Here is a 14,714-nt window from a genome sequence, read left to right as displayed (position 1 = left end):
AGCCGGGAGGGAGTCCGGGAAAAAGTCTGCAGCTGCAAAAGAGGCAAGAGACTTTTTCTTGCCTCTTTGTTTCGCGGTGCACAAGGAGAGGGGATTCAGGGCGCCGCCTAAACGAGCTCCAGAGATGGGCGCGAGCCGTGGCTATCAGCGCGGACCCCAGAGTCAGGCATGAGATGCTAAGGCTGCTGCTGCTGCCACCAAGAAGCCTGTGTGTGAGCACAGGTCACTATCCACACCTCCCCTCCCAGGAGCCTGTGCAGCCCGCCACTGCCAGGCTCCCGTGATCCAGGGACAACTTCCCCGGGAGAACACATGGCGCGCATCAGGCGGTGTAACGTCACGCTGGCCTCTGCCGCCGCAAGCTCGCCCGCATCCGTACCCCTCACTCCCTGCGGCCTGAGTGAGCCAGAGCCCCCAAAGCAGCTGCTCCTTTAACCCCATTCTGTCTGGGCGGGAACAGACGCCCTCAGGCGACCTACACGCAGAGGCGGGTCCAAATCCAAAGCTGAACCCCAGGAGCTGTGTGAACAAAGAAGAAAAAGGGAAATCTCTCCCAGCAGCCTCAGAAGCAGTGGATTAAAACTCCACAAACAACTTGAGGTACCTGCATCTGTTGAATACCTGAATAGACAACGAATCATCTCAAATTCAGGAGGTGGACTTTAGGAGCAGGATATATTAATTTTTCCCCTTTTCTTTTTTTTGAGAGTGTATATGTGTACGCTTCTGGGTGAGAATTTGTCTGTATAGCTTTGCTTCCACCATTTGTCCTAGGGTTCCGTCTGTCCGTTTTTTTTTTTTTTTTTTTTACTTAAAAAATTTTTTTTCTTCATAAATTTTTTCTTAATAATTTTTCCTTATTTTTTATTTTAAAACATTAAAAAAATTTTTTTTAATAATTTTTTCTTATTTTTTATATTAAAAAATTTAAAAAAAAATTTTCTTAAATTTTTTTCTTAATTTATTTTCCTATTTTTTATTATAAAAAATTAATAAATTTATTTTTAAAAATTAAAAAAAAATTTTTTCTTAATAAATTTTTTCTTAATTTTTTTCTTATTTTTTATTACAATAGCTTTATTTTATTTTATTTAATCCTCTTGCTTTCCTTCTTTCTATTTTTTCTCACTTTTATTCTGAGCTGAATGGATGAAAGGCTCTTGGTGCTCCAGCCAGGCATCAGGGCTGTGCCTCTGAGGTGGGAGAACCAACTTCAGGACACTGGTCCACAAGAGACCTCCCAGCTCCACATAATACGAAATGGCAAAAATCTCTCAGAGATCTCCATCTCAACATCAAGACCCAGCTTCACTCAAGGACCAGCAAGCTACAGTGCTGGACACCCTATGCCAAACAACTAGCAAGACAGGAACACAGCCCCATCCATTAGCAGAGAGGCTGCCTAAAATCATAATAACACCACAGACACCCCAAAACACACCACCAGACGTGGACGTGTCCACCAGAAAGACAAGATCCAGCCTCATCCACCAGAACACAGGCACTAGTCCCCTCCACCAGGAAGCCTACACAACCCACTGAAACAGCCTTAGCCACTGGGGACAGATACCAAAAACAACAGGAACTATGAACCTGCAGCCTGTGAAAAGGAGACCCCAAACACAGTAAGATAAGCAAAATGAGAAGACAGAAAAACACACAGCAGATGAAGGAGCAGGGTCAAAACACACCAGACCTAACAAATGAAGAGGTAATAGGCAGTCTACCTGAAAAAGAATTCAGAATAATGATAGTAAAGATGATCCAAAATCTTGGAAATAGAACAGACAAAATGCAAGAAACATTTAACAAGGACGTAGAAGAACTAAAGAGGAACAAAGCAACAATGAAAAACACAATAAATGAAATTAAAAATACTCTAGAAGGGATCAATAGCAGAATAACTGAGGCAGAAGAACGGGTAAGTGACCTGGAAGACAAAACAGTGGAAATAACTACTGCAGAGCAGAATAAAGAAAAAAGAATGAAAAGAACTGAGGACAGTCTCAGAGACCTCTGGGACAACATTAAACGCACCAACATTCGAATTATAGGGGTCCCAGAAGAAGAAAAGAAAAAGAAAGGGACTGAGAAAATATTTGAAGAGATGATAGTTGAAAACTTCCCTAATATGGGAAAGGAAATAGTTAATCAAGTCCTGGAAGCACAGAGAGTCCCATACAGGATAAATCCAAGGAGAAACACACCAAGACACATATTAATCAAACTATCAAAAATTAAATATAAAGAAAACATATTAAAAGCAGCAAGGGAAAAACAACAAATAACACACAAGGGAATCCCCATAAGGTTAACAGCTGATCTTTCAGCTAAACTCTGCAAGCCAGAAGGGAGTGGCAGGATGTACTTAAAGTGATGAAGGAGAAAAACCTACAACCAAGATTACTCTACCCAGCAAGGATCTCATTCAGATTTGATGGAGAAATTAAAACCTTTACAGACAAGCAAAAGCTGAGAGAGTTCAGCACCACCAAACCAGCTTTACAACAAATGCTAAAGGAACTTCTCTAGGCAAGAAACACAAGAGAAAGAAAACACCTACAATAACAAACCCAAAACAATTCAGAAAATGGGAATAGGAACATACATATCAATAATTACCTTAAATGTACATGGATTAAATGCTCCCACCAAAAGACACAGACTGGCTGAATGGATACAAAAACAAGACCCATATATATGCTGTCTACAAGAGACCCACTTCAGCCCTAGGGATACATACAGACTGAAAGTGAGGGAATGGAATAAGATATTCCATGCAAATGGAAATCAAAAGAAAGCTGGAGTAGCAATTCTCATATCAGACAAAATAGACTTTAACATAAAGACTATTACAAGAGACAAAGAAGGACACTATATAATGATCAAGGGATCGATCCAAGAAGAAGGTATAACAACTGTAAATATTTATGCACCCAACATAGGAGCACCTCAATACATAAGGCAAATACTAACAGCCATAAAAGGGGAAATCGACAGTAACACAATCATAGTAGGGGACTTTAACACCCCACTTTCACCAATGGACAGATCATCCAAAATGAAAATACATAAGGAAACACAAGCTTTAAATGATACATTAAACAAGATGGACTTAATTGATATTTATAGGACATTCCACCCCAAAACAACAGAATACACATTTTTCTCAAGTGCTCATGGAACATTCTCCAGGATAGATCATATTTTGGGTCACAAATCAAGCCTTGGTAAATATAAGAAAATTGAAATCGTATCAAGTATCTTTTCTGACCACAATGCTATGAGACTAGATATCAATTACAGGAAAAGATCTGTAAAAAATACAAACACATGGAGGCTACACAATACACTACTTAATAACGAAGTGATCACTGAAGAAATCAAAGGGGAAATCAAAAAATACCTAGAAACAAATGACAATGGAGACACGACGACCCAAAACCTATGGGATGCAGCAAAAGCAGTTCTAAGAGGGAAGTTTATAGCAATACAAGCCTACATCAAGAAACAGGAAACATCTCAAATAAACAACCTAACCTTGCACCTAAAGCAATTAGAGAAAGAAGAACAAAAAAACCCCAAAGCTAGCAGAAGGAACTAAATCATAATGATCAGATCAGAAATAAATGAAAAAGAAATGCATCCCATAGGTTTTGGGTTGTCGTGTTTTCATTGTCAATTGTCTCTAGGTATTCTTTTATTTCCTCTTTGATTTCTTCAGTGATCTCTTGGTTATTTAGTAACGTATTGTTTAGCCTCCATGTGTTTGTCTTTTTTACGTTTTTTTCCCTGTAATTCATTTCTAATCTCATAGCATTGTGGTCAGAAAAGATGCTTGATATGATTTCAATTTTCTTAAATTTACTGAGGCTTGATTTGTGACCCAAGATGTGATCTATCCTAGAGAATGTTCCGTGCGCACTTGAGAAGAACGTGTAATCTGCTGTTTTTGGATGGAATGTGATGAAAAATCACTAGTGATGAAAAATCTGAAAGAGAAATTATGGAAACACTCCCATTTACCATTGCAACAAAAAGAATAAAATACCGAGGACTAAACCTACCTAGGGAGACAAAAGACCTGTATGCAGAAAACTATAAGACACTGATGAAAGAAATTAAAGATGATACCAACAGATGGAGAGATATACCATGTTCTTGGATTGGAAGAATCAACATTGTGAAAATGACTATACTACCCAAAGCAATCTACAGATTCAATGCAATCCCTATCAAATTACCAATGGCATTTTTTATGGAACTAGAACAAATCATCTTAAAATTTGTATGGAGACACAAAAGACCCCGAATAGCCAAAGCAGTCTTGAAGGAAAAAAACAGAGCTGGAGGAATCAGACTCCCTGACTTCAGACTATACTACAAAGCTACAGTAATCAAGACAATATGGTACTGGCACAAAAACAGAAACATAGATCAATGGAACAAGATAGAAAGCCCAGAGATTAACCCACGCACCTATGGTCAACTAATCTATGACAAAGGAGGCAAAGATATACAATGGAGAAAAGACAGTCTCTTCAATAAGTGGTGCTGGGAAAACTGGACAGCTACATGTAAAAGAATGAAATTAGAATACTCCCTAACACCATACACAAAAATAAACTCAAAATGGATTCGAGACCTAAATATAAGACTGGACACTATAAAACTCTTAGAGGAAAACATAGGAAGAACACTCTTTGACATAAATCACAGCAAGATCTTTTTTGATCCACCTCCTAGAGTAATGGAAATAAAAACAAAAATAAACAAGTGGGACCTGATGAAACTTGAAAGCTTTTGCACAGCAAAGGAAACCATAAACAAGACGAAAAGACAACCCTCAGAATGGGAGAAAATATTTGCAAATGAATCAACGGACAAAGGATTAATCTCCAAAATATATAAACAGCTCATTCAGCTCAATATTAAAGAAACAAACACCCCAATCCAAAAATGGGCAGAAGACCTAAATAGACATTTCCCCAAAGAAGACATACAGACGGCCACGAAGCACATGAAAAGCTGCTCAACATCACTAATTATTAGAGAAATGCAAATCAAAACTACAATGAGGTATCACCTCACTCCTGTTAGAATGGGCATCATCAGAAAATCTACGAACAACAAATGCTGGAGAGGGTGTGGAGAAAAGGGAGCCCTCTTGCACTGTTGGTGGGAATGTAAATTGATACAGCCACTATGGAGAACAATATGGAGGTTCCTTAAAAAACTAAAAATAGAATTACCATATGACCCAGCAATCCCACTACTGGGCATATACCCAGAGAAAACCGTAATTCAAAAAGACACATGCACCCGAATGTTCATTGCAGCACTATTTACAATAGCCAGGTCATGGAAGCAACCTGAATGCCCATCAACAGACGAATGGATAAAGAAGTTGTGGTACATATATACAATGGAATATTACTCAGCCATAAAAAGGAACGAAATTGAGTCATTTGTTGAGACGTGGATGGATCTAGAGACTGTCATACAGAGTGAAGTAAGTCAGAAAGAGAAAAACAAATATCATATATTAATGCATGTATGTGGAACCTAGAAAAATCGTACAGATGCGCCAGTTTGCAGGGCAGAAGTTGAGACACAGATGTAGAGAATGGACATATGGACACCAAGGGGGGAAAACTGCGGTGGGGTGGGGATGGTGGTGTGCTGAGTTGGGCGATTGGAATTGACATGTATACACTGATGTGTATAAAATTGATGCCTAATAAGAACCTGCAGTATAAAAAAACAAACAAAACAACTAAAAAAAAAAAAAAAGACATGAAGGAGACAAGAGCAAAGATCAATAAAACTAAAAGCTGGTTCTTTGAGAAGATAAACAAAATTGATAAACCATTAGCCAGACTCATCAAGAGAAAAAGGGAGAAGACTCAAATCAATAGAATTAGAAATGAAAAAGGAGAAGTAACCACTGACACTGCAGAAATACAAACGATCATGAGAGATTACTACAAGCAACTCTATGCCAATAAAATGGACAACCTGGAAGAAATGGACAGATTCTTAGAAATGCACAACCTGCCGAGACTGAACCAGGAAGAAATAGAAAATATGAACAGACCAATCACAAGCACTGAAATTGAAACTGTGATTAAAAATCTTCCAACAAACAAAAGCCCAGGACCAGATGGCTTCACAAGCGAATTCTATCAAACATTCAGATAAGAGCTAACACCTATCCTTCTCAAACTCTTCCAAAATATTGCAGAGGGAGGAACACTCCCAAACTCATTCTACGAGGCCACCATCACCCTGATACCAAAACCAGACAAAGATGTCACAAAGAAAGAAAAGTAAAGGCCAATGTCACTGATGAAGATGGATGCAAAACTCCTCAACAAAATACTAGCAAACAGAATCCAACAGCACATTAAAAGGATTATACACCATGATCAAGTGGGGTTTATTCCAGGAATGCAAGGATTCTTCAATATATGCAAATCAATCAACGTGATACATCATATTAACAAACTGAAGGAGAAAAACCATATGATCATCTCAATAGACGCAGAGAAAGCTTTTGACAAAATTCAACACCCATTTATGATCAAAGCCCTGCAGAAAGTAGGCATAGAGGGAACTTTCCTCAACATAATAAAGGCCATATATGACAAACCCACAGTCAACATTGTCCTCAATGGTGAAAAACTGAAACCATTTCCACTAAGATCAGGAACAAGACAAGGTTGCCCACTCTCACCACTATTATTCAACATAGTTTTGGAAGTGTTAGCCACAGCAATCAGAGAAGAAAAAGAAATAAAAGGAATACAAATTGGAAAAGAAGAAGTAACCTGTCACTGTTTGCAGATGACATGATACTATACATAGAGAATCCTAAAGATGCTACCAGAAAACTACTAGAGCTAATCAATGAATTTGGTAAAGTAGCAGGATACAAAATTAATGCACAGAAATCTCTTGCATTCCTATACACTAATGATGAAACATCTGAAAGAGAAATTATGGAAACACTCCCATTTACCATTGCAACAAAAAGAATAAAATACCTAGGAATAAACCTACCTAGGGAGACAAAAGACCTGTATGCAGAAAACTATAAGACACTGATGAAAAAAATTAAAGATGATACCAACAGATGGAGAGATATACCATGTTCTTGGATTGGAAGAATCAACATTGTGAAAATGACTATACTACCCAAAGCAATCTTCAGATTCAATGCAATCCCTATCAAATTACCAATGGCATTTTTTACGGAACTAGAACAAATCATCTTAAAATTTGTATAGAGACACAAAAGACCCCAAATAGCCAAAGCAGTCATGAGGGAAAAAAACGGAGCTGGAGGAATCAGACTCCCTGGCTTCAGAGTATACTACAAAGCTACAGTAATCAAGACAATATGGTACTGGCACAATAACAGAAACATAGATCAATGGATCAATATAGAAAGCCCAAAGATAAACCCACGCACCTATGGTCAACTAATCTATGACAAAGTAGGCAAAGATATACAATGGAGAAAAGACAGTCTCTTCAATAAGTGGTGCTGGGAAAATTGGACAGGTACATGTAAAAGTAGGAAATTAGAACACTCCCTAACACCATACACAAAAATAAACTCAAGATGGATTAAAGACCTTAATGTAAGGCCAGACACTATCAAACTCTTAGAGGAAAACATAGGCAGAACACTCTATGACATAAATCACAGCAAGATCCTTTTTGACCCAATTCCTAGAGAAATGGAAATAAAAACACAAATAAACAAATGGGACCTAATGAAACTTAAAAGCTTTTGCACAGCAAAGGAAACCATAAACAAGACGAAAAGACAACCCTCAGAATGGGAGAAAATATTTGCAAATTAAGCAACTGACAAAGGATTAATCTCCAAGATTTATAAGCAGCTCATGCAGCTCAATAACAAAAAAACAAACAACCCAATCCAAAAATGGGCAGAAGACCTAAACAGACATTTCTCCAAAGAAGATCTACAGATTGCCAACAAACACATGAAAGAATGCTCAACATCATTAATCATTAGAGAATTGGAAATCAAAACTACAATGAGATATCATCTCACACCGGTCAGAATGGCCATCATCAAAAAATCTAGAAACAATAAATGCTGGAGAGGGTGTGGAGAAAAGGGAACACTCTTGCACTGTTGGTGGCAATGTAAATTGATACAGCCACTATGGAGAACAGTATGGAGATTCCTTAAAAAACTAAAAATAGAACTACCATATGACCCAGCAATCCCACTACTGGGCATATATCCTGAGAAATCCATAATTCAAAAAGAGTCATGTACCAAAATGTTCATTGCAGCTCTATTTACAATAGCCAGGACATGGAAGCAACCTAAGTGTCCATCATCAGATGAGTGGATAAAGAAGATGTGGCACATATATACAATGGAATATTACTCAGCCATAAAAAGAAATGAAATGGAGGTATTTGTAATGAGGTGGATGGAGTTAGAGTCTGTCATACAGAGTGAAGTAAGTCAGAAAGAGAAAAACAAATACAGTATGCTAACACATATATATGGAATCTAAGGAAAGAAAAAAAAAAATCCATGAAGAACCTAGCGGCAAGACGGGAATAAAGACACACTTACTAGAGAATGGACTTGAGGCTATGGGGAGGCGGAGGGGTAAGATGTGACAGGGTGAGAGAGTGGCATGGACATATATACACTACCAAATATAAAATAGATAGCTAGTGGGAAGCAGCCGCATAGCACAGGGAGATCAGCTTGGTGCTTTGTGACCACCTAGAGGGGTGGGATAGGGAGGGTGGGAGGGAGGGAGACGCAAGAGGTAAGAGATATGGGAACATATGTATATGTATAACTGAATCACTTTGTTATAAAGCAGAAACTAACACACCATTGTAAAGCAATTATACTCCAATAAAGATGTTAAAAAAAAAAAAAGAATATGACAAACTGAGTAAAATAACAAACTGGTAGCAAAAAGGTTACTATCTTTATATATAAGAAAATCTATGAAATTATTAGGAAGCAACTCCCAGGTAAGATGAAGCTGTGTGGGCACTTTTCACACACACACACACACACACACACACACACACACACACACACACAAAGTCTTCCTGCTCCAAACAATAACTGATAAAATATTTTAAAATATAATTAAAAAAAGACATAGCCTTAACAATTTTTTTAAAAAAGGTAAAATGTCACCATAGGCCAGAAACAGAACCAAGTACCAAAGTAGTAGGTAGGACTGTAATAAGTAGTAAGCAGGAGGAGACAATTGAAATGACATTCCTGTGGGAAATGAAAACTCAAAGTGACCCATGTAGGCTCAGGGACCAGCATTAGGCTCAATGCTTGGTAACTGGAAACAGGTTAGGGCTCTCCTGTGTGCAAAGAGAGACATTTAAGAAAAAAATAAAACATAAGAAAAAGCTATTACCACCATGTAGGCTATTGCATATATTATATTTTATACACATATATAGCTTTTTAATAAGGGAAGTAGGAGAAAGCAGAGACCTTCTGCTAGCCACGAACTGAATAAAACTAACTAGTCTTAATCTAAAAGGGGATAGAATCCTCAAGCTTTGAATATGACCTCATTTGGGAATGAAAGCTTCAATATTCAATATGAAGGAAAAATAAAAGAAAAATTTCTTAATGAAGATGAGCCTGCATATTACTTTTCCATTGCACATGAAGAAAATTCATAAAGAAAGACAAGAAAACAAATTAGTAGATTAATGAATCCCAATAAAAAGAAAATAAAGCAATCTGAAAATAACTTTAAAATAAGTGTTTTTGGTCCTTGGGGAGAAAAAATAAAGGGAAATGAAGGAGAATATAAGAAATGAACGGGCTTCCCTGGTGGCGCAGTGGTTGAGAATCTGCCTGCCAATGCAGGGGACACGGGTTCGAGCCCTGGTCTGGGAAGATCCCACGTGCCGCGGAGCAACTGGGCCCGTGAGCCACAATTACTGAGCCTGCGCATCTGGAGCCTGTGCTCCGCAACAAGAGAGGCCGCGATAGTGAGAGGCCTGCGCACCGCGATGAAGAGTGGCCCCCGCTTGCCGCAACTGGAGAGAGCCCTCGCACAGAGGCGAAGACCCAATACAGACATAAAATAAAAAATAAATTAATTAATTAATTAAAAAAAAAATTAAAAAAAAAAAAAAAAGAAAAAAGAAATGAACTACTATGAAATCTGAAAATTGACATAAATATAGTTATCAATTGAAAATAGAACATGAGGGACTTTCCTGGTGGTCCAGTGGTAAAGAATCTGCCTTACAATGCCAGGGATGCAGGTTCTATCCCCCGTCAGGGAACTAAGATCCCCGATGCCGCAGGGCAACGAAGCCTGCATGCCACAAGTACTGAGCTCGCACACCTCAACTAGAGAGCCCATGTGCTGCAAACTACAGAGCCCAGGCACCCTTGAGCCTGCGTGCCTCAACTAGAGAGAAGCCTGCGTGCCGCAATGGAAAGATCCTGCATGCCTGAACGAAGATCCTGCATGCTGCAATGAAGACCCGGAGGAGCCAAAAATAATAAATAAAACAAATAAATAATAAATCTTTTTTAAAAAAGAAAATAGAACATGAACGAACTTCTAAATAGACATCAAAGAGGGAAACATCAAAATAGATTATAGTAATAACGAATTCACAAAGGAAACATCACAGAGATAAAGAGATTAAAAGTTATGAAAAAGCACTTAAAATAGTTGAGTGAAAAATATTTTGAACATATTTTAATAAGCATTCCAAAAGAACAGAATAGAAGGAATATGACAAAGCAACAAAATTCAAAAAAGTAGTGCTGAGAATGTTCCACAAGGATATGAATATTCACAATGAAAGTGCATACTAGAAAACCATAAAGGCTATCAAAGAAGAAGAGAGCTTACTCACAAAGGTATGGCTTATAATCAGAGCAGACATGTCATCACCAACGAAAGAATTTAGAAGGAAATTACTCATATATATTCAAAATGAAGAGTTCAAAAAAACTGTCAACCTAAAGTTCTATTTCTGAATAAACTATTATTCTCAGTCAATGGAAAATAAATATATATTTAAACATTTCATGTGAGAGGGTTTATCTCCCACAGAAATTTGCTGAAAGAACTATTAATTACAATCCATCACAGAAATGTTTACTGTAGCATAGTTATGGAAGTAAATACTAAAGCAAATGAAGTGTCTATCAACAGAAAAATAGATTAATAAATTTTGTTACATTATGAATATGTCATTGGATACTATGTAGCAGTGAAAATGAATAAGCTATAACTATAGAATCAACTATAATTACAGAACCTCACAAACTGCTAAGTGAAAAAACAAGTCTCCAAAGATTATATATGATGTGATTTCATTTTTACAAAAATCAAACAAAACTATATGTTGTAAGAAAATCTGAGTGTAAAATCTTTTTAGATTTTTATTTTACTCTTTTATAGCTATTTTGCTCATACCAAATTATTCAGTTCATGAGTATCACTATTAATCAAATTATCTCGAAGTGTTCAACCTAGTTTTCATAGAATTGACATTATTTTTTGCTCATCTTTTACATAACATTTAATTACATAGTTACATAAATAAGAATTTGGTACAAACACAACTGATGATTCCCAGTGAGCACAGAGCTCAGCTGGAGGGAGGGGAAGTATCAGAAGTCTGCCAATCGCCCTTGTCCAGCACACAGTGGCAACCAAAGTTATACTATTTAGAAGGAATAGGGAGCACCAATAATCTCATTCAATGGATCTTCAGCTAAGAAAAAGTCAATTAAGTGATAATCTACTTGAACCCGAAATGTTAACAATGGTCATCCTAATGATATTACTTTCATTTAATATATTTTCCTTTTGCAGAATTGTATTTTCTAATTCTGCTGCGATGAGAACATGAATTAAACAAATTAATTTTGCCTCAGTGATGTTCAGACCCTGTAAAATGTGTCCCTATGCTTCAAAAATTACTTCTATACTGCCAACAAATTAATCTAAAATGAGAAAAATATCAGTGACAGACTACTCTTGTTCTATATGTAAGTTATTCCCTTCTTGGGATCAAAAATCCTGTCAAACCAAAGTACCTGGAAAAGAGTCACAAGTCTTGACTCAGAGTTCATCTAGGCTGCAATAGAGCCTGCTCTACCTCATTGATTTTTATTGATCAAACTGCTCATTTGTGCCAGACCCAATCCTCTCTTACCTTTGTCCAATAATAAATAAACATCGACAAATTCATACTCTCTAAATCTCGTTTTCTAGATTTTAATGGATTTACCTTCCCTGCATGCAATGCTTCTGCCAAAACTACCATCTGTGGACTTATAGAATGCCTTTGCCTTATCCATTGTCATGGTATTCCACACAGCACTGTTTCTGATCAAGGAACTCACTTCAGTGTAGAAGAAGTGTGGCAATGGGCCCATGCTCATGGAATACATTGGTCTTACCATATTCTCCACCACTCTGAAACAGCTGGCTTGATAGAATGCTGCGATGGCTCTTTGAAGACTCAGTTACAGCACCAGGTAAGCAGCAATTCCTTGCAAAGTGGGGGTAAGGTTCTCCAGAAGGCAGCACATGCTCTGAATCAGCATCTGATATATGGTGCTATTCCTCCCAGAGCCAGGATTCATAGGGCCAGGAATGAAGGGGTGCAAATGGGAGCGGCATCACTCAATATTACCCCTAGACATCCACTAGCAAATTTTTTTTCTTTCTGTTCCTGTAATCTTATGCTATTCTGGCCTAGACGTCTTAATTCCAGAGGGAGGAATACTTCTGCCAGGAGACACAGCAGTGATTCCACTGAACTGGAAGTAAGACTACCACTTGGCCACTTTGGGCTCCTCATGCTTCTGAATCAACAGGCAAGGAAGGGAGTTACTGTGCTGGCCGGGGCAACTGATCCTAACTAACCAGAATTTGGATTACTACTCCAAAATGGAGGCAAGGACGAGTATGTCCGGAGTACAAGAGATACATAAGGTATCTCTTCCTCTCTCCTCCCTGCTTTTCACACTCTCCCAGCCTACCCTTTAGATCTACTATTTTCAACCATTGCTTTAGACATTCATTCTAGAAAAAAAAAAAAAAATCAGAAAATGTAGTTTGTATCCTTATTCCAGAACTTGCAAACTTAGGCAGATGTCATTGGTTTAGATGTGCCTAATTCAGACTTGGCTAATTCAGAAAGGGTCTGAACTGATGACCACTTTGGCCACCTTAGGAATTGCTAAACACGTGAAGAGTAAAAAACATGATTATTGGTGTTGTGCATCCTGCAGAAGAGGACTGTTTTCAAGTTCCAAACGCACTCATTTATTAGCAATATTTTTATTTGCTGAATTATTTATAATCCAGCCCTTATTTATTATAATCAAAATGCCTAAATGGTCTTCTAAAAATTTAGCCTTACACAAATTCAGATTGGCATTTCTTTTCTGCTGTTTCAACATTTGTCTCTTTCTTTTGGTTGTTCAAATTTACACTGCTCCCACTTTACACTGCCACAGTTGGTCATGACCAGATTGGAGAGATGGGTGGGTGAGAATGATTCTGTGGTCAAATAAGTTTAGAGATTCTAGTTTAAACAAAATTTAGAGGTTTCTCTAATTGCAAACTTTTTCAGACATTTAAAATGTTAGGGTGTATCATCATCCTCCAAAGAGGAGACACTACTGGTTTTGCAAACTCCATTGACCACAAAGGGGAAAACAAATTAAAGAGTACTTTGACAGATTGATATTACACAGAATACACTTATGAAATATGGCTTAGAGTTTTATCATTGGAGATGATAAAGATAATAATCATGTGAGTCTCAAAAGCTCTCCCCAGATCTCCTACCAGAGAATCCTGCAGTCCCAGGAGATTTACATCCTGTTAGCATCCTGCCCATGACCTTCATTGCCCTCTCCTCTCTGGAGCTCTATTTACCTCCCAGGGCAAACTCCACATTTTCTTCACATCAAGAGTTAGGGGGCTTCCCTTGTGGCATAGTGGTTAATAATCCGCCTGCCAATGCAGGGGACACGGGTTCAAGCCCTGGTCTGGGAAGATCCCACATGCCGCAAAGCAACTAAACCTGTGCGCCACAGCTACTGAGCCTACATGCCACAACTACTGAAGCCCGCGCGCCTAGAGCTCGTGCTCCACAACAAGAGAAGCCACCACAATGAGAAGCCTGCGCACCGCAACGAAGAGTAGCTCTGCTTGCCGCAACTAGAGAAAGCCCACGTGCAGCAACGAAGACCCAATGCAGCCAAAAATAAATAAATAAATAAATCTATATTTAAAAAAGATGACTATAAAAAAAAAAGAGTTAGGAAGGCAGTAGAGATCTTAAGTGGTCCTGCAATTTTCTGCATCTTCTGGTCAATGATGGTGATTAAAGGGTACGAGAACATTCTTGTGAGCAGGCAAGGGTGACGAGGGGAGACACAAGGTGGTGTTTGATGTTTATGTACCATTTAAATGTATTTATTTGTTTTTGAATAGGTTTACACTTGCAAATAGTATTAGACTCAAAATATACATAGGAGTACACAGTAGAAAGTCAGTCTCTTCTCTTTTCCATTTCCTCCAGTTACCCGATTTCCTGTTCCCCTTGCAAGAGTCACTGCATTTACTAGTTTGTTGTGTATTCTTCCACAGATACTCTGTATTTTAGTAAGTAAATAC

Source organism: Balaenoptera physalus, assembly GCF_965194825.1.
Source record: "Balaenoptera physalus genome assembly, chromosome: 3".
Taxonomy (NCBI): Eukaryota; Metazoa; Chordata; class Mammalia; order Artiodactyla; family Balaenopteridae; genus Balaenoptera; species Balaenoptera physalus.
Note: the sequence above shows the minus strand (reverse complement) of the source record.